A 19,828-nucleotide genomic window follows, 5' to 3' on the forward strand; every position below is an offset into this window, starting at 1 on the left:
ATTTGCATCTTCAGCACCTGGTCCTGTGCCTGGCACATACCAGATTTGGTCAATAAATGTTTGCCCTTTGAATAAGATCTGTCCTGGAGGAAACATAATTCTGATGAAGTTGAGAGATCATTCTGTTAGTATTTATACAAAGAGAATAGTAAAGCCATGAGAGGAAAATCAGTTATTATTATGCCCCCACAATACAACTGAGAACATTAATAAGCACCAAGCCATATGATCACTTTTCTACTTACCTATCTACCTCTCTCTCTCTCTCTCTCTCTCTCTCTCTCTCTCTCTCTCTCTCTCTCTCTCTCTCTACCTGTCCATCCATCTATCTATCATCTAATATTGTGATCAATCTATACTCCTATTGAGGTCATTCTTGATGAGAATATTAAAAGGGAACAGACAGACTTCCAATACTGATATCCCATATCAGGCCACATATTCACCATTATACAGTTGACTGAAAGTTGTAGAAAATAGAAGATCCTATTAGGTTATACTGTTTGATGACTATAAAAAATAATGATCGAGGGCATTGGGTTAAGATGTCAATGTAAAGAGGAAACCAATTCTTCCAGAAACACCCCAGCAAAGATTGCAAAGGTCACCAGATGGAATAATAATAAAGAGCATCCCTGGTCAGTTTCCATATACAGTTTAGAATTTTTTAAGAGGACAGCCTGAAGCCTTTGGGTGTTCAGAGAGTGATCATACCAGAGGAGACAGAAGCCAGTGTATTAAATAGAAGTAAAGTCTCAGAGAAAAACAATATTTTGGACACATGGAGTAGAACAAGGGCTGGAAGTGAAGATAAACATTATAATCAATAAAGGGCACGTAAATAATTAAAATTATTCAAATTTAAACAGAAACTAAATAATATAATCCTAATGAATATGGCAGTCAAAAAAATCATTCCCCAATATAAAATTGGCCAAATGATATGAACAGACAGCATCCAAAAGATATTAAAATTGCTAACAATCATTTAAAGTAAAGCATGGGTCCTATAAATTTCAGGAAGCAGTGAGTCAGAAAAGTATGGCGAAACTCAGGAAAATGGAGCTGCAAGGCATAACATGGTTGGTAAGAAAGTTATAGCCTGGGAGTAGGGAATGAAGTCAGAACAACGTTTGTAGAGTCAGAAGGCTCAGTCTGAGTCCTGACTCTGACAGTTATTAGCTTCCTAACCCTGGGCAAGTTGTAATATGTTTTGTCTATAAAACTGGAATATTAAAATGTACACTGCCTAAGGTTTCAAAGGGTAAGTAGGATGGAGCTTGCATCAACTTGATAATATTACATAATAGCCACTAAATAGTTTATAATAAAAATATTTGTGTATATGTATGTAACACATGCACACATAAATACAATATGCACATACATATATGTCTATATACATTTTATATATAATTGTGTTGTTTTCCTAATGCTAAAGCATCTCTACATCCTTGGATTAAATCTAGTTTGACCACAATGATTTTGGCAGAGAGGAGGTGGAGGGGCAATATATCCCCTTAGCATTTTTGCTGGCATTTATTTACTAATTGGTTTGTTTTGTTTGTTTATTAATTTTTTTATTTTTGGATTTCATGGGGATAGTGATCTTTAGATATTTCCTTTGCTGTGTAGCTTCTATCTTAGTTAATATGATTAAATTGTTTTCTTTAAAAATATTATCAAGGGTCATAGATTTAAAGATTGAAGGGACATTGGGGGCAAACATATACAATTGCCCTTGTAGCAAAAGAGAAAAATGAATAGATCAGGTAAGCAAATTACAGAAAGTTGAAGAAGAGTTGTTTTTTTCTTATTCATTATTTTTAGAACAATTTGTGTTATGTAGGAAGTAATAGTGCTTTCAAAGTTGGAAAGAATTAAATAAATCAAACTCATTTGTTCTCTCCCATTGGTTCTTCATTCACAGGTAAAACAATTTATTTTTCTGAAATAATATAGTTTAACATCAGTGTATTGGGGGGGGACAGAGCCAAGGTGGTGGAGTAGAAGGACAACCTGTAAGAGCTCTCCCTCCACAGCCCATAAAATACTGGTAAAAATTGACTCTACACAAATTCTAGAGTAGCAGAAGCCACAGAACAACAGACTGAAAGAGATTTCCAGCACAAGGCAGCCTGGAAGACCAAAAGGAAAGGTCTATTGCATGGGATGCGGAGTGAAGCCCAGCCCAGCCCTGATCATGCCACGAGACAGTAACAGGACTAGAGCAGACTTCAGAGCGCCAGCAGCAGCAACTGCGGTTCCCAGCTCCCTCAACCCAAAAACTCCAGAGACAGCTTAAAAGGTCAGTGAGAAAGCTCTTCACCTGAGTGAGTAGGGAGCAGGGTCCTCCTACCCTGGCCCCGGCCCCAGGTGGACCCAGGTGGACCCAGGTGATGGCAGCATCCATTTTTGGAGCCCTCAGACTAATGATTCTGGGAGAATTGAGCTGCTGCTCTGGATCTCAACCCTGAGTGGCAATTCTGGAATGAAGAGGAGCACTGGCCTGGTGGAGCTGGTAGAGGCTCTGGAGAGGGAATTCTTCTCACAGACCTTGGGCAGAAAAGCTTGTGGTAGCTCCCAGAACAGAGTTCAGGCCAGGAGAGGAGTAAATTCCTCTTCCTTGATTGTGCCACCTTGGAGGAACTGAGAACTTACAGGTCCCTAGAGTATACCCTCTTCTTGACAAAGGACTCAAAAGTCAAATAACTGGCTGGGGAAATGCCCAAAAAAGGGGGGAAAGTAAGACTATAGAAGATTACTTTCTTGGTGAATAAGTATTTTCTTCCATCCTTTTGGATGAGGAAGAACAATGTTTACCATCAGAGGGAGACATAAAACTCAAGGCTTCTGCATCCAAAATCTCCAAAATAAGCACGCAATGGTCTCAGACCATGAAGAACTCAAAAAGGATTTTGAAAATCACGTAAGAGAGATGGAGGAAAAATTGGGAAGAGAAATGAGAGAGATGAAATAAAATCATGAAAAGTGACTCAACAGCTTGCTAAAGAAGAACCAGAAAAGTGCTGAAGAAAATAACACCTTTAAAAATAAGCTAACTCTACTGGCAAAAGAGGTCCAAAAAGCCAAAGAGGAGAAGAATGCTTTAAAAAGCAGACTTAGCCAGATGGAAAAGGAGGTTCTAAAGATCACTGAAGAAAATAGTTCTTTAAAAATTAGAATGGAGGGGGATGGAGTCAAGATGGTGGAGCAGAAAGGTACACATACACTAGTTCTTTCCCCACAGCCCATAAAATACCTGTAAAGAAAGACTCTCAACAAATTCCAGAGCAGCAGAAGGCACAGAACAATGGATTGGAGGAGATTTCCAGCTCATGGTGACCTGAAAGGCCGATGGGAAATGTCTGTCACACTGGACACATACACACCCACACACACGCACACATACACAGAGAGACAAAGAGCACAGGGTGAGTTGAATAGGAAGGGATAATATCTAAAAAAATGAAATTAAGGACTGAGAAAGGAATATATTGGGAGGAGAAAGGGAGAAATGGAATGGGGCAAATTATCTCTCATAAAAGAGGCAAGTAAAAGACTTTTCAGTGGAGGGAAAAAGTGGGGAGGTGAGAGGGAAAACTTGAAGCTTACTCTCATCATGTTTGACTCAAGGAAGGAATAAAATGCATGCTCATTTTGGTATGGAAACCTATCTTACAATACAGGAAAATGGGGGAGAACGGAATAAGCAGGGTGGGGGAATGATGGAAGGGAGGGTAATGAGAGGAGGGAGCAATTAGAAGTCAACACTTTAGGGGAAGAACAAGGTCAAAAGAGAGAATAGAAGAAATGGGAAGCAGGATAGGATGGCGGGAAATAGAGTTAGTCTTATACAACATTATTATTATGGAAAACTACACATATATAGCCTATCTTGAATTGCTTGCCTTCCCAATGGGGATGGATGGGGAGAGAAGAAGGAGAAGTTGGAACTCAAAATTTTAAGAATAACTGTTGAGTACTGTTCTTGCATACAACTGGGAAACCAGAAATACAGTTAATGGGGTATAGAAATTTATCTTGCCCTACAGGACAAAAGAGAAGTTGGAGATAAGGTAAGAGAGAGAGGTTAGAAGGGAGGGGTAGATTGGTGGTAGGGGTAATTAGAATGCTCGGCATTTTGGCGGGAGGGGAGAGATGGGCAAAAAATTTGGAACTCAAAATTTAGTAGAAATAAATGTTGGAAACTTAAAATAAATAAATTTTAAAAAAGAAAAAAAATTAGAATGGAGCAGATGGAAGCTAATGACCTTATGAGAAACCAAGAAAACAGAAAACAAAACCAAAAGATTGAAAAAATAGAAGACAATGTGAAATATCTCATTGGAAAAAGAACTGACCTGGAAAACAGGTCCAGGAGAGACAGTTTTAAAATTATGGGACTACCTGAAAGCCATGATAAAAAAAAAAAGTCTAGATATCATGTTTCATGAAATTATCGAGGAAAACTGCCCTGATATTCTGGAACCAGAGGGTAAAACAAATATTGAAAGAATCCACTGATCATTTTCTGCAGAACATCCAAAAAGAACAACTCCTAGGAATATTGTAGCCAAATTCCAGAGTTTTCAGGTCAAGGAGAAAATATTACAAGCAGCCAGAAAGAAACAATTTGAGTATTGTGGAAAAGAAATCAGGATAACACAAAATCTAGCAGCTTCTACATTAAGGGATCGAAAGGCTTGAAATATGATACTCCAGAAGACAAAGGACCTAGGATTAAAACCAAGATTCACCTACTCAGCAAAGCTGAGTATAATACATCAGGGAAAAAATGGGCATTCAAGTAAATAGAGGACTTTCAACCATTCTTGATGAAAAGGCCAGAGCTAACTAGAAAATTTGACTTCCAATCATAAGAATCAAAAGAGGTAACAAGAAACAGAAACAAGAACAAAACAGAAACAAGACAGGTAAACAGAAAAGAGAAATTGTAAGGGACTTGCTAAAGTTGGACTGTTTACATTCCTACATGGAAAGACAATATTTGTAACTCTTGAAACTTTTCTTAGTATTTGGGTAGTTGGAGGGATTATAAAATCTTGTCAAAAATAAATACATAAATAAGATCAGTGTATTATATTATGATAACTTGGAGCATTTTATATTTCTATAGATACAACTCTGTTTCCTTTTAAATTTCCAATTGTACAACATATAATTTTGCATATTAGCTTCTGATGTTTTTTGTTTCACTTGTAATTTCACCATGTTCATTTTTGTGTTGATAATTTCGTTTTTCTTCCTATTCTTTTTATTTGCGTCATTGGAAAGCTTGAAAATTTTGTTAGTTTTCTTAAAGAAGCAATAGCTTTATTTTTGTAACTTCTATTTTTAAAAAATTCCAATTTATTTCTCTACTTTTTTAAATATTCCCTCTTCTATGCTTATTTTGGCTTTGCCTATTTGTTGATTTTCTATTTTTCTAAATTTCATATTCATTTCAGTCTCTATTTTTTTGATGAGTTAGTGTTTGTCCTCTGGAATATGGCTTTTTTTCTTTTTTCTCCTCTCCTTTTCTCTCTAAAGTATATTTTTAGGTTCTTTTGTCATCCTTTAAACTCTTGGACAAGCCATTTAATGCTGTGCTTCAGCTTCATCTGTAAAATGATGGAGTTGACTGGAAAGACTTTTGTGAACTGATACTGAGTGAAGTGAGCAGAGAGAGGAGAACATTATGCACAGTAATAGCTACAATGTGCAAGGACCCTTCACAGCAACGCAAGGACCTAGAACATTTCCAAAGGACTCATGGTTCAAAATGCCATCCACATCCAGAGAAAAAACTGTGGAGTCAGAGCACAGAATGAAGCAGACTATTTTCTCCTTTAAGTTTTGTTTTTCTAATGGTTTCTCCCATTCAGTTTAATTCTTCTATGCAACATGACTAATGGGAAAGTGTGTTTAATAGGAATATATGTGTACAACTTATAAATGATTGCAGGCCATCTTGGGGAGGGAAGGTGGAAGAAGAGAAGGGGAGAAAATTTGGAACTTACAGAAGTGATAGCTGAAAACTGAAAACAAATAAATTAATAATTTGGGAGCAAAAAAAGACACAGTTGAACTGGATAACTGCAAAAGACCTCCAGTATTAAATCTATGAGCTCATGAGCTGGATTCAGAAAGTTTGAAATGAAGTCTAGTCATATGGCCTCAGGTCATGTTCCATCTCAGACACTTAGCTGTGTTACCCTGGACTTAACCTCTGTTTCCTTCAGTTTCTTCATCTATGAAATGGGGATTAGAAATAGTAATTACCTCCTAGGGGTATTGTAAGGATCAACTGATGTATTTATAAAGTGCTTTGCACAACTCCTGGAACCTAGTAGACATTCTATGTGTTAGCAACCACCATCACGATCATTCGCTTTCATACAGTTACTATTTGATTGTGAGTTGAATCACTTCTTATTCAGGACATTGCTATTTACTCACATTATTTTTTTAAATCACAGATTCATACCCCATGACTTTCAGTTCATATGTTACTTTCTAATGGAGGAAGAAAAAAAAAGCAAAAGGAAGTTGACTTTTCTCAGTTTCAGTTTCCTCACCTGTGAAATGGGGCTAATAAGAGTGTCAACCTCATAAGGCTGTTGTGAGGACAAAATGGGACACATAAGCAAAGCACTTTGCAAACTTTAAAGTGCCATAGAAATGTTGATTATTAGGATACATAGATGCTTCAGGATCCATCTAATGGACTGTAAACTGAGACAGGATCTGTCAGGCTAGAAAGGCTCTGAAAACAGTTTTGGCAGCAGGGTCGCTCTACTCTGAGGTCAGATGTGACCCTCTAGGTCCTCAAGTGCCACCCTTTGAATGAATCCAAACTTCATAGAACAAACCCCCTTCATAAAAGGATTTTTTTATCCAAGTATTTGTTCTGTAAAATTTGGACTCAGTCAAAAGGCCACTGGTTCTCCTCCCCTGCTAGACAGTCCCATCACCCAGGAAGCTGGGTAACCAATTCTTTCACTATGGTGACCTAAGAAACAAAGAAAAATTTAAAAACAAATCAGAGAAGTAGAGCTGGAAAGATAATTAACCTAATTCCCTCATTTTACAGATGAGGAAACTGAGACCCAAGGAGTTTAATGACTTTTCCCAAGTCACCTGAATGAATCATCTCATTCCAAGGACAGAAGTCTCTGTGCTGACACCTTTCATGTCAGTGAAGATGGTAAAATGATGGGAAAAGAAGCAGAAGACTCTAAGACTCAATAAGATTTTAGACAATCTATAAATATCTTTATCTGGAGATTTATTATAGAGAATTAGAATTTTTCTTTAATATTTTCTTTTATCCCTATTTATCTAAATTTTGGCTATTCACATTCAAACTTAGGGATCAGAAAATTCAATGACTGGTAAAGAGATTAAAAGAGCATTAAATGTGCTCTTGAGCGCCAATGGACCTTTCGAGACACCCCTCCTCACAACTTCCTCCCTCTCAAAAATAGGTGCCTTAGGACAAACAGTGACAGATGTTATAGCAGTCAGGCTCATGGTTGGGCAGATTTATAAAGGTGCCACTGAGCCAAAACTTTGATGATAAAACCAGGCTTTCTGCATATATGAATATGCACAACTCATTTTTTGAATCAGTATATATGCCCTTTGGTATCATGATAGTCTGTGGCGTGCAAGGATGTAAAATGGGAATTTGCCTTTTTGGAAAAAATGATTTTGAAACCCAGTGGAGATGGATTTTTCCACTAAGATTTAGTCATCTGAAACCCCATTGCCCAAATCCTTTCATGTGGGGCCTCAGATGGGTCATATAAGAATGTGAAATAAATGGCTGGTGAAAACTTGAGTCTGGAGTCTTAACTCTTTTCATGCATAATTGATGTGGACAATATCAGATCAGGTCAGCATGGCTACCACGTCAGCTCTTGCCCAAAAATCATTTCTGCTTCCACCCACCTGATTGAAGAATCCCAACCTCCATCCCATCCAAATCTCCTCATGAAATCCCACTATTCTGTACCAAAGCAACTCCCTCTACACTCTGATCTCCTGTAGAACCAAAGGCACAGGAAGGGAAAATAATGTGGTTGGTACTGATGTCCTATATGTTCCCTTTTCTGTCCTTATCACACTTTTTGATCTGGTCTAGTGAAAGCATGATGATGATGATGTTTGGGGACCACTATTTGCTTGAGATTTCAATTCAGTGAAAAAATGGGATGAATTTGAAATCCTGAGTTCTGGGTTCAGTTCTTGTCAGACACCAACCAGAAAGTTTTATCACCTCAATAGCCTTTTATTTCCTAATCAGAAAATAAGGACTAACAGTTTGCTTACCACCTACTTCCCTTTTGTGAAGCTTAAATTGCTATACAAAGGTGAATTTTTATGGTTAGCAAAAGTTGTGTATAATTCGAATCCATCAGAGAGTTTGTATAGTATAGTATATATTGTACATCTAGATCCTTCTTAGAATCCCTAGTTTCCTTTGAGAATTGTCCTAAACTTATGCAGTTAGGTTTCTCAGAGGATACAGTGCTGGCCTTGGATCCAGGAGGACTTCATTTCAAATTTTATCTCAGGCACTTATTAACTGCATGACCTCTGGCAAGTCACTTAACCCTGATTGACAAACAAACAAGCAAATCATTTGACTTGAACTCCACCTTTTCAAAAGAGCTTTCCCAGAGCTCGCTGTAGATAAAAATTTTTCCTCCAAGTTTACTTCCCATCAATCTTGTAGGTATCATGTATTAGTAATTATATGTTGTCACCTTTTCCCCCTCCCTTCCCATACCAGACCATCAGATTATAAATTCTATGATTCTCTTTGCATCCCTAGCCCCAGGTACGGTGCCTGAACTCTGAATAAATGCTGATGCATTGATAACTAGGCAATATATATATATAACATATTATATATTATATATGTATATATAATAAATACACATACATATATTCACACATATACATATACACATATGTATGCATGCATATACATCCACACGTAAATGTGTGCATACATGCATGTACACATACGTATGTACATACATACCTGTGTATATATACATGTATATGTTATATTTGGTCTTTTTTTTTCTTCTTCAACCCTCAATTCAACATGGCAAAAAAAAAAAAAAATCAGTGTATCCGTATTAGCTACTGCACAACTGTAGACACCAGTCTGGTCTCTAAGTAACAGGTTAATCAGATAAAAGAAGATGCTTCCATCACCTCTCCTAGCATTTTGGGCAATATATTACAATATATTCAATTCAGGCTACGATGTGTGGAGTGTCCTATCTACTCCTCTAAATGCCATCATCCAGTCATTTTCTGAGGCTGCCGCCCATGCCTGGTATGCTCTCCCTCCTCATCTCCATCACCAAACCTCCATGACTAACTTCCAGTCCTAGCTAAAAACCTCAGCATCTTCAAGAAGCCTTTCCTGATTCCCCTATAATGCTAGTGAGTTCTCTCTATTGCTGATCTCCAATTTATCCTGTCTATATCTTGTTTATAAATAGTTGTCTTTATGTTGTGTCTCCCGTTATATTGTGAGCTCCATGACAGTGGGGACTGTTCCTTTATTTGTTTGCCTTTGTATTCCCAGGAACCCTTAGCAAGTTTCCTGTTTTTCATAGAAGGCACTCAAATGTCCATTGACTGACCAGTTGATTGCCTACACCATGCTCCTATTGAAAAACAAAACACAAACAAGCCTTGGGATTCATGTCGGTTGGAGTAGATTACTGACATCTCTGGGTTTATAAGGATAACAAGTCACTCAAAACTAAATTATCTGCACAATTGGAGAATTTGTTGCTCCACTTAAGGGAATTCTTAAGATTTTGAAAGCCTGTCCCATCCCTCCATTTCCCAAAGCTACTGAAAGTAAAATAATTATTTACCCTAAGCAATATTATACACAGAAATAATTAAGCTTCATTTGTAATTATTTACATTTAAATAAATTAATTCAATAAACTGTCCTATTTTTTTCCCAGTTACTTCCTCTAAATCTCTCTTAGGATTATGTTTGTCCATTCACATCCATTAAGTTATTCTCTTTTGGTCTAAAGTGTGTGTGTGCTCTGTTTTTCTGATCCCAACTTCTTTTTTTCCTCTCTCTGAAGAATTTTATCCATACTGACATGTATTCCTTATATTGGTTATATTGGTTATATTGGTCACCAGTCTTACATCTTACTGCCCACCTTCAAATATATTTTGTAATTGAGTGACCCCAGCCACCCTCTTGATATTCTTCTTTCAAGGCTCTCCAACTCTTGACTCCTGGTGTCTTCCACTTTCCCTCTACCTCACCCCCAGCTCTTGTCTAGTACTCTCTCCTTCCTCATTTCTACCTTCTGGCTGTCTACACTCAGTTCAAGTCCTTGCTAAAAACTCCCCTTCCAAAGGATTTTCTCAACCCCCTTTAATGTTTATGTCTCCCCTTTGTTAATTATCTCACATTTATTGTATATATCACTTATTTGTAGGTAGTCGACTGAATATTGTCTCTCCAGTGAGACTGTGAGCTCTTCCAGAGGAAGGATTTTTCTTTCTTTGCTTGTTTATTTATTTTCCTTTCTTTGTGTTACCAATACTGTAATACCAATACTGTGCTAACACAGTGCCTATTCTAAGGTATCAATAAATACTTGTTGGCTTGACTTGGGATCTACATTTTAAGGGGTCTATGAATGACTTTTTCAAAAGGATAACTATTTTAAGATAAAATTCTTCCTTTGCAACCTTATCTGTTTTATTTTATGCATTTAAAAACATCCTTCTGAGACCAGGGGTCCATGAGCTTCATCAGACTCTTCTAGGGGTCCATGATGCTAAAAAAGGTTAAAAATCCCTATATGAGGGCATTTCCCTCCATTCGTGACCCCACAGTTTATCCAACAATCCCCCAGTAAGAGAAGTTAGGTTACTTCTGGTTTGGGGCAATACACACCACCACACACACACACACATACACACATTCACAGGCATATATGTGCATATGCATGTAAATATGGTAATATATGCATAGACTATCTATGTGTGTATATGTTTAGCAGTATGTATATAGTATATACACATATAGGTGTATGCATATACACATACATATAAATGTGCACATGTGTATACATGTATATGTGTGTATGTATATACACATGTATAGGTGCATATACACACAGACACATACACATATATATATATACATGCATACACACACACACACACACACTATGTGTATTGTGTGTGTATGTATGCGGGTGCCAGAAATCTGAATTCTGGATAAGCGGGAAATTTTGGTGTAATTATGTTCCTTAGCAAGCACACATATAGCTATATATGCACATATATGTACGTATATGCATATATACATATGTGTGTGCATAGAAAGTACATATATATGCACACATATGTGCACTATGTTTGCACATATATGTATTGCATTGCATATGCATATATTATATGTATATATGTGTACATACAAACGTGTGTATATAGTACCTATAAATAATTTTTAAACAAATACATTTCTTTTCTTTTGGGAGCATAGATGGAGGAGTGTCTAAATCTTTCTAAAGTGTCTAGCATATTCCCTCCATTGTGCTAATTTTGCCCAGTAAAGAACTCTGAATCTTAATGCCTCAGGGGTTTTCCTCAGCTCTAACAATCAATTCTTACATCTTCATCTTAGGGGTTTGCGGGGGGAGTTCCTCCCTCTCTGTCAAAGTGTTGGTTGTTACTTCTCAAGGCTCCCATCTTTAATGGACTCTTTACGCTATTTCTCTTGGGCTATTTCTAGTCCACCAAACAAACAATCATGTTGGTTACTGTTTCTGTTAGGTCAGAGTCAAGAAGGCCATGGCTTCCATGCAAGGTCTTTGTGGTAGCAACATCAGAGGCCTTTTCCTCATTGTGGTTCTCCTCCAGAGAAGATGTGGTTGCCAGAAATCTGCCCTCTGGATAAATAAGGGTCTTATTGCGATTATGTTTTTAGCTGTTAAGACTATCATTATAGTCCTCCTGACTCCAGCTTTTACTGGTGAGGGGACTGCCCACTTCTCGGGAGAACCGAATAAAGGAACTACATTCATCTAAAAAGATGGAGGTTCAACCATCGCAAAAAACAGATTTATTAATCCATGCCAGTAGTGGTGACTCAGACAAGCAAGATAGCACAAGTGTCAATAGTATTATCACAAGATTTGTGTCTCATGAAGAGAAAATCCTGTCTGAAATCCAAGAGGAGAAACAAACACTAGAAGAATTAAAACTTCATATAGACAAATTCCTCCCAATCTCGCTGGACATAGTTAATATCCAAGAATCTTCAGAGGAAGATGAAGATTGTTTTAAAGAAAACTCTTCAAGAGACAAAAGTACATCACTAAGTTCTCTGCCAAGCAACCTCCAGGCACATAAGAACACTGTGGAAAATATCAGAGGTATCAAGAACAACATCAGAAAACTCTACCAGCTCTATGAAGTGATTGAATTGACTTATCAATGAAAGCAAGATTCTGGGGATCGGCCATAAGGCCCTACTTAAGATGTGGAGCAAGTAGAGTAAGAACCAGTCTGAAAATGTGGATGGTGATACACAGCACCTTGAAGCCCTGACTCTGGACATGTCCCGTAGCATTGCCCTGAAATTACTGTTGGCCTTCATGGACCTCATGCCTAAAGTCCAAAGTCTCCCAAGCAGCCTCCAAGACAACCTCCAACAGGCTTGTTATGACATGCAGAAGCTTCATTCTACCTTTTCCTTGAGTGGTGGTTTTCAAGATCTAGACAAGCATCATCTGACCCAGAGCCAGTTTAAGGTGACCCAAGCCCAGGGAAATATAGAAAAATTATTCTGTTATGGAAGCTGGCAAAGAAGTATTGTGTTAGTTTATAGTTAAGTACTATACTCTGAATACTTTTGAAATTATGATAATAAAGACTGTCATTATAGAGCGTGGATTCTGAGTTATTTTCCTAAGAGTGGCCATGAATTTGTACATTCTTTGAAATGCACCATAAACGAGCAAGAGAAATGGAAGGAAAGGGCTTAGAATTGGGTCCAGTCTCTCTCACTCAATTCCATTCCATTTCATTCTACAACCTTTCATCAAGCATTTCCTATGTACCAGGCAATGAGGCTATAAGTGAAAAGACAAAATCAAAATCCCCTCCCAAGAGGGGTTTACATTCTATTGGGGAGACAGAGCATGTACAAAGATAAATAAACCTATGAAGTGAGAAGTTTGGGGGAACTGTGTATTGAAGCCTCACCAGCAGGATGACTTGGATTCAAGTTGGGTCACTGGCACTTACTTGCTATGTGACTGCACAAATGACTTAAGCTCTCAGTGCCCCAGGCAGTTCTAAAACTACATGACAGGTGACAGGTTAAGTGACTTGTCTGAAGTCACACAGGTAGGATCACAGATCTAGAAGGGGAAGGTACTTTGGAAGCTATCTATTTACTGAGAAAGAAAATGAGGCTCAGGACAGTTAGGTTGTATGCCCAAGGTCACACAAGTGCTGAGCACAAGAAATAGGATTTAATCCACATCCTCAGAATCTTCACCACTGCACCATGAAGAAGGAAGATAATTCATAACTATATATCAGGTGTGACAAAAAGAGTTGATGCAAAGTATTCTGTTAAAATTCTTGCCCAAATTCTCATACTCATGGGGGAAAAGAGCACAAGAGCACAAGTACATTAGTGAGGGACATGTATAAAGAATCCATTAACCAAAGCAGAAACTTGAACTTGGAAGCTTTCATTTCATTCACAGAGTCCTCATGGAATTCCCTTTAGGTCTCTGTTAGACAAATTGCTCAAAGAAACTCCCAGAATCTGTACCTTTCTCAAATATATAGTAAATAATTTTCTCTCCCACAAAGGCTCATATTCACAAAAGCTCCTTATATCAATGGACTGATTGTTTTTCTATATCCATTGTAGATGTTTCCACTATCTCTCAGCCACTACTGCTCCAGAAACCAAACCTATCAACTCCAATGGACCATTAAGATCTCATTGTTGATGGGATCTCTGATAGGATCTCCATATTTCTCAAACCCAGTGGTTGTCTAGATATGTCCATCCCTTAGTCTTCCACAATAAGAAGTTATGAACAAGAGAAACAGAGGTGGCCAAGTGTTCATAGCTACCATGGCCTGGTGGGAGAGAAGGCAGCTCTCATCCTCACTCCCTTACTTGGATCTCAAGAATACAGCTCAAAGTATACATGCCTCACTCATAGCTGAAAAGAAAAGAAAACAAAGAAGGAGCAGGTCATCCCTTTTGTATACCCAACTCAATCTTGCCTTAGCAACCCCTTGGTCATTTAGTTATTCTGATGTTAAAACCAATGAGATTTTTTCTTTTTTTTACCATTACCTAGTAACAGAACCTTGTGAATTGGAACAATGCCTACTTCGAGCTTTCATGTAGCCATTTATACTGAAACTAGGTAGAGAATATCTGCCCACATTTCAAGAACTGCTTCCCTTCATCCTCCCACAGGCCAGATAATACATGATTGAGAGCTAGAAAAGGCCTTAGATGTCATAGACTTCAACTCCTTCATTTTGCAGATGAGGAAACTAAGGCAAATAGAGTTAAAAGATATGCCCTTTGTCTCGCATTTAGCAAGTGTCTGAGGTAGTATCTGACTTCAAGCCCATTGACTTATTCATGATATCAAATTTGAATATAGGAAGTCTGGGCCATCTATTCATTCCAGTCATGCAAATGGAACCTTTAAAAATCCAAAGCAGAAGAGTAAAGAACTAATGAAAATAGCATTGCAAGGTTTTTATCATCTTGGTACTCTTTTATTTAAGTGCTTTAAATTCTTTTAACTTTAGCCAGTCAAATCCATATGGACACCATTTACAGATAGCTATAAATAAAATATTTCTTAGTAGAAGGCAAGTGCAAAATAAATTGGAAATTTATGTCCTTTTCTTTCAAAATATTTTTGGGAGCCAAAACTTGCATTCTAAAGATCTAACTTGTGGGAGAAATAACTTTCAAGAGATTTCAAGGTTAGGATTTTTTTATTTTTGTCATGAATGGGCATGTCAACATTAAAACTGCTCTTTTTCATGTAATTGTATCTATAGAGAAATACCAGTCATGCCCAGTGTATATTGGAAAATAACTATTTTCATTGCTCTAAAAAAGGTGACAAACTTGATGAAATTTAAGGATGATTAGCTTAGTAGCTGGATCAAAGTGTTATTTTATCAACCATCAGCAGCTCATGATTACTGGTAAAAAGTTCATTTAGAGCTTTTATTCTGTAAGAATCAAAAATATACTTAAGCTCAAAGGGAATAATCTCAATCAATGGAATGGAAATAATGTCAACCAATTCACAGATTTTATGAAAAGAAAGCTGAGAAACAAAGAATAATTTGCTTAAATTCACACAGTTGGCTCCTGTGTAACCTAAAAAACAGGTCTCATGATTCCAATCAATTGTTCTTTACACAACATCATCTTGCCTTGACTACTTACTTTGGGAAAGTTGACTATGCCTCCTCCATCTTTTCTAAATTTAAAGAGCAAAATGAGAACCCTAGTTCTCCATTGTTACTTTTATCTTGAAATCAACCTCTCCTCTTGAGAGAAGGTTAAAACAATTTGTTTAAAAGCTGTTTTGATGACCTCTGGCAGTGAAAGAACTCTGAGCTTTCAAAAGAAAAATCTGACATATGCTGAGTTTTCAATGTTTTCATTTGGGAAAAAATAGTAAAGTCAGAATATAACCTTTAGCAATCAAAGTGAGACTCCTTCAGTATTGAATGGGGGATTTGGAGGGCTAAAAGGAACAACTACATGCTAGCCTCTCCTATCCAAAGCTCTGCTTTCACATTCAGTTAGCTTGATTCAATAAGTTAGGAAATGAAGTTTGATCCACATTGTTCCCTTTTGACCCTGTCAGTCTGACCTAGTGGGCATGGGAATCATCAAGGAAGCCCTGGGGTTGGAAACCCTATACTTTTGCTATTTTTTTCCTTCCTTTAATAAAATCTTCATTCTCCGAATTTTCAGTTGAAAACATAAACAATCATTGAGATGATCCAGGGTACAGTTGCTATGGTGTCATGCCTCATCTAGGGTTATCTAATTGAATACAGACCACAGTATAGTGCTTATTCATTCTTTTGGAAAGAAAGTCACTTCAGTTTACAAATTAATTACTAGTAGAAATACATTTCTACCAAGAGGCAGTGTGGTGTTATGACAAGGATGAGAAGGACTGCGAGACAAGAAATATGGGTATTTCTAGTCCTGCTTTTTTAAGTCCTGACCTCATGAGATATGACATTGAGAAATCACTCAACTTTTGTGGGTCTCAGGTTACTCATTAGAGGTAGCTGGTGTTTCAAGGGAAAGAGTCCCAGTCCAGCAATCAGGAAGATTTTATTTTCAATTCAACCTCAGACACTTACTAGATGTGTGACCCTAAGCAAGTCACTTAACCTCTACTGATGGGTCTACAATGGTGCCTCAAGCATCTCCTCACGCCAATCCATTTTCCACTCAGTCACCAATGTAATTTTGCTTAAGCACATCATGTCAGCCCCTGCCCCATTTAGTAAGTTCTAGGGATTCCCTATTGCTTCTAGGATCAATATAGTTTCTTCAACTGTTCAATGCAGATAATAGCACTTACCTCACAGGTTGTTGTGACAAATACACACAGACCTCCATATTTATTAGAGGAATTATATGTGTACTCTCTCTCTTTCTTTGTCTTCTCTCTCTTTCTCCCCCTCCCTCCCCTCCTCTCTTTTCTCTCCATATATAGGATATGTCTATGAATGTTACATGTATATATTTATGTACACATACACATATGCATAAACAGGTGTATGTCTACACATACACATATTTATGATTATTTATCAGTCTGCTCATATAAATTTATCATTAAGCTCTTACTAAGGTTCCAAACATTGGCCAAGTTCTAGAGTCACGAAAAGAGGTAAGATAGTCCCAAGGAACTAACAATTGAATGGAGGGGATGACAAGCAATCAATCATACACAAACAAGCTATATACTGGATCAATAATGAAGTAAAGAAAAGAATTAAGAGGAATTGGGGAACACTTCCTTTAGATGGTGGGCTTTTAGTTTGGGACTTAAAGGAAGCCAGTAAGGTCAATAGTTGAAGTTGAGGAAGGAGAAGATTTCAGACATGGGGGACAGTCAGAAAAAAATGTCTTGATATGAAAGATGGGAGAACCTGGGGGCAATTGTTACTGGATCAAAGCATATATGTCAGAGAGTAAGGTGTAAGAAGACAAAATATAGAAGGAGGCATGGTTATAAATGATTTTGAAAGCTAATATTTTGTGTTAGATCCCAGAGGCAACAGGGAGTTATTGGAGATTTTTGAGTTGGGAGGTGATAAGGTCAGTCATGCGTTTTAGGAAAGATCACTTTAGTGGCTCAGTAGAGGATGGATTGGAGTGGGGAGATGCTTGAGGCAGGCAAACCCACAAGCAGTCTACTGCAACAGTCCAGGCATGAGGGGATGAGGCCTGCACCAGAGTAATAGCAGTGCCAGAGAAGAGAAGGAAATGTATTGGAGAGATGTCACTTAGGTGAAATCAACAGACCTTGGTAAGAGATTGTCTTTTTTTTGGGGGGGGGGGGGAGGGGGTGTAAGGAAATGAGGAGTCAAAGATGACATTAGATTGCAAATTTAAGATATTGGGAAGATGGTATCTCCCTTGACAATAATATAGAAAGTAGGAGGCTGGGAGGGTTTAGGTAGGAAGAGAATGAGATCTGTTTAGGACATATTAAGTTTAAGATGTCCAAGATGTTTAAGACATCCAGTTTGAGATGTTTGAAAGGCAGTTGGAGATACTAGATTGGAAGTGAGCAGAGAGAGAGTGTGGCAGGAAGGGTAGATGTGAGAATCTTCAGCACAGAAATGGTAATTAAATCCATGGGAGTCAATGGGATCACCAAATGAAGTAATGCAGGGAGAGAAGAGAAGAGGGTCCAGGTTGCATCCCTGTGATAACAAGATATGATCCTGAAGAGGATTCAGCAAAGGAGAGTAAGAAGGAGAAATCATATACGTAGGAAGAGAACCAGGAAAGAGTGGTGAATCAAAATCCTACAGAGAAGTGAATATTAAGGAGGAGAGAGTGATCAACCGTATCTAAACTGCAAAGAGGTCAAGGAGAATGAGGATAGAGAAAAGGGCATTGTATTCAGCAAGTAGGAGATCATTAGTAACTTCTGAGAGATCAATTTCTGTACAATTGTAAGGTGAGAAATTAGACTGGAAGGGATTAAAAGTGAGAAGAGAGAAAGTAGAGGCACATATCATAGACAGCTTTTCCAAGGTGTTTGACAACAGAGGTCAGAAGATATTTAGGATACTAAAGGGAATAGAACAGAGCTGTGCAAACCTACCACCTCGAGGTCACATTTGGCCCTCCAGGTTCTCAAATGCGTCCCTTTGACTGAATCAGACCTTCCTTTATGTTGTTGTTGCCTCATGCTCTGCCTTCCTTTCATAGCTAAACTCCTGGGGGTAAGAAAGCAGAGAGGGGAATCATCTATAATCACTGTCTCAAATTTCTCATCTCCTGACTAATTCCCAAATTCTTATAATTAGGCGTCTTATCCATTTTATAGTTTTCTCACTAGTGCTGAGAAGCACAGTATGGTTTAGTAGGTAGAGAAAGAACTGATTTTGAAGTTAGGAAGTTCTGGGTTTGAGTCTTGACTAATGTATCTTATCTGTATAATTCTAGGAAAGTCTCTTGACTTCTCAATATTTTTCTAGACTGTTCTCTAAGACTTCCTCATCTGGAAGTTTCCCATCCCAAGGAAATCACAGGATAGTCTAGAGACTACTCCAAGTTGATTATCTGTACATGCTGAATCAACAATTATTTCCTCTGATCTTTAAAAAATAACGATTTTTTTTGTTTTTGGTTTCTAACATTCACTTCCATAAGAATTTGAGTTGCAAATTTTCTCCCCATTTCTCCCATCCTCCCACCATAAGACAGCATGTAATATGATATAGGCTTTACATATATGTTCATATTGAATCTATTTTCATATTAGTCGTATTGTAAAGTTGAATTAGAACTAATGGGAGAAAACACTCACTCCTCCATCCTTTTTGACATAATAACACTTCTTTCTTTTGGTTTTCCTGAAATTTCTGTTCTGGTTGCCCACCTATGTGAAATCTCTCCTTTTTCTTTGCTGGATTATCTTCCATTTCCCCTTCCCTAACTTTAAATGTCTACCAAAGTTCTGTCTTGGGCCCTCTTCTATCTCTTCACCTTTTCCCTTGGCCAAAAAAAAAAAAAATGGATTAGAGTAGGCAGAAAATTGAGGCAGCAACACCAATTGAATTCAATCACAATAGTCCATAAATGTGACAAGAGCATAAAATAGGGGAGTTACTCTAGGAGTAGAGAGAGGGGAAAGCATGTGAAAAATGTTGTGAAGGTAGAGGTGATAGTATGTAGCAAATGATTCTGCAGAGGGGATGAAGGAGAGGGAGAAGTTGAGGATGACCCACAAGGTTATGAATCTGGTCACTGGAAGGATGTTGGTACTCTAAAAATAAATAGTAAAATTAGGGAGCAAGATGGATTTGGGATAGAAATGCAAACAGTTATACCGTATTTTTGGAAATTCTGAGCTTGGCACTGTGATGGGGAATTCTGTTGGAAATATCTAATAATCAGTTGGTGACATGGGACTGAGAGTGTTTTAGGAGAGAGGTTATTGAACCTCCAAGGAATCTGACACATCTGTTTCTTTCT

General features: G+C 37.7%; 1 pseudogene; it reads left to right on the forward strand.

Annotated features, from left to right (window-relative positions):
* The first annotated feature begins 1,041 nt into the window (after positions 1-1,041).
* Positions 1,042-12,965, forward strand: LOC140532047 (perilipin-3-like; annotated as a pseudogene).
* The last annotated feature ends 6,863 nt before the right edge of the window (positions 12,966-19,828 follow it).

This window comes from Notamacropus eugenii, chromosome 3 (assembly GCF_028372415.1).
Source record: "Notamacropus eugenii isolate mMacEug1 chromosome 3, mMacEug1.pri_v2, whole genome shotgun sequence".
In the NCBI taxonomy this organism is placed as follows: domain Eukaryota; kingdom Metazoa; phylum Chordata; class Mammalia; order Diprotodontia; family Macropodidae; genus Notamacropus; species Notamacropus eugenii.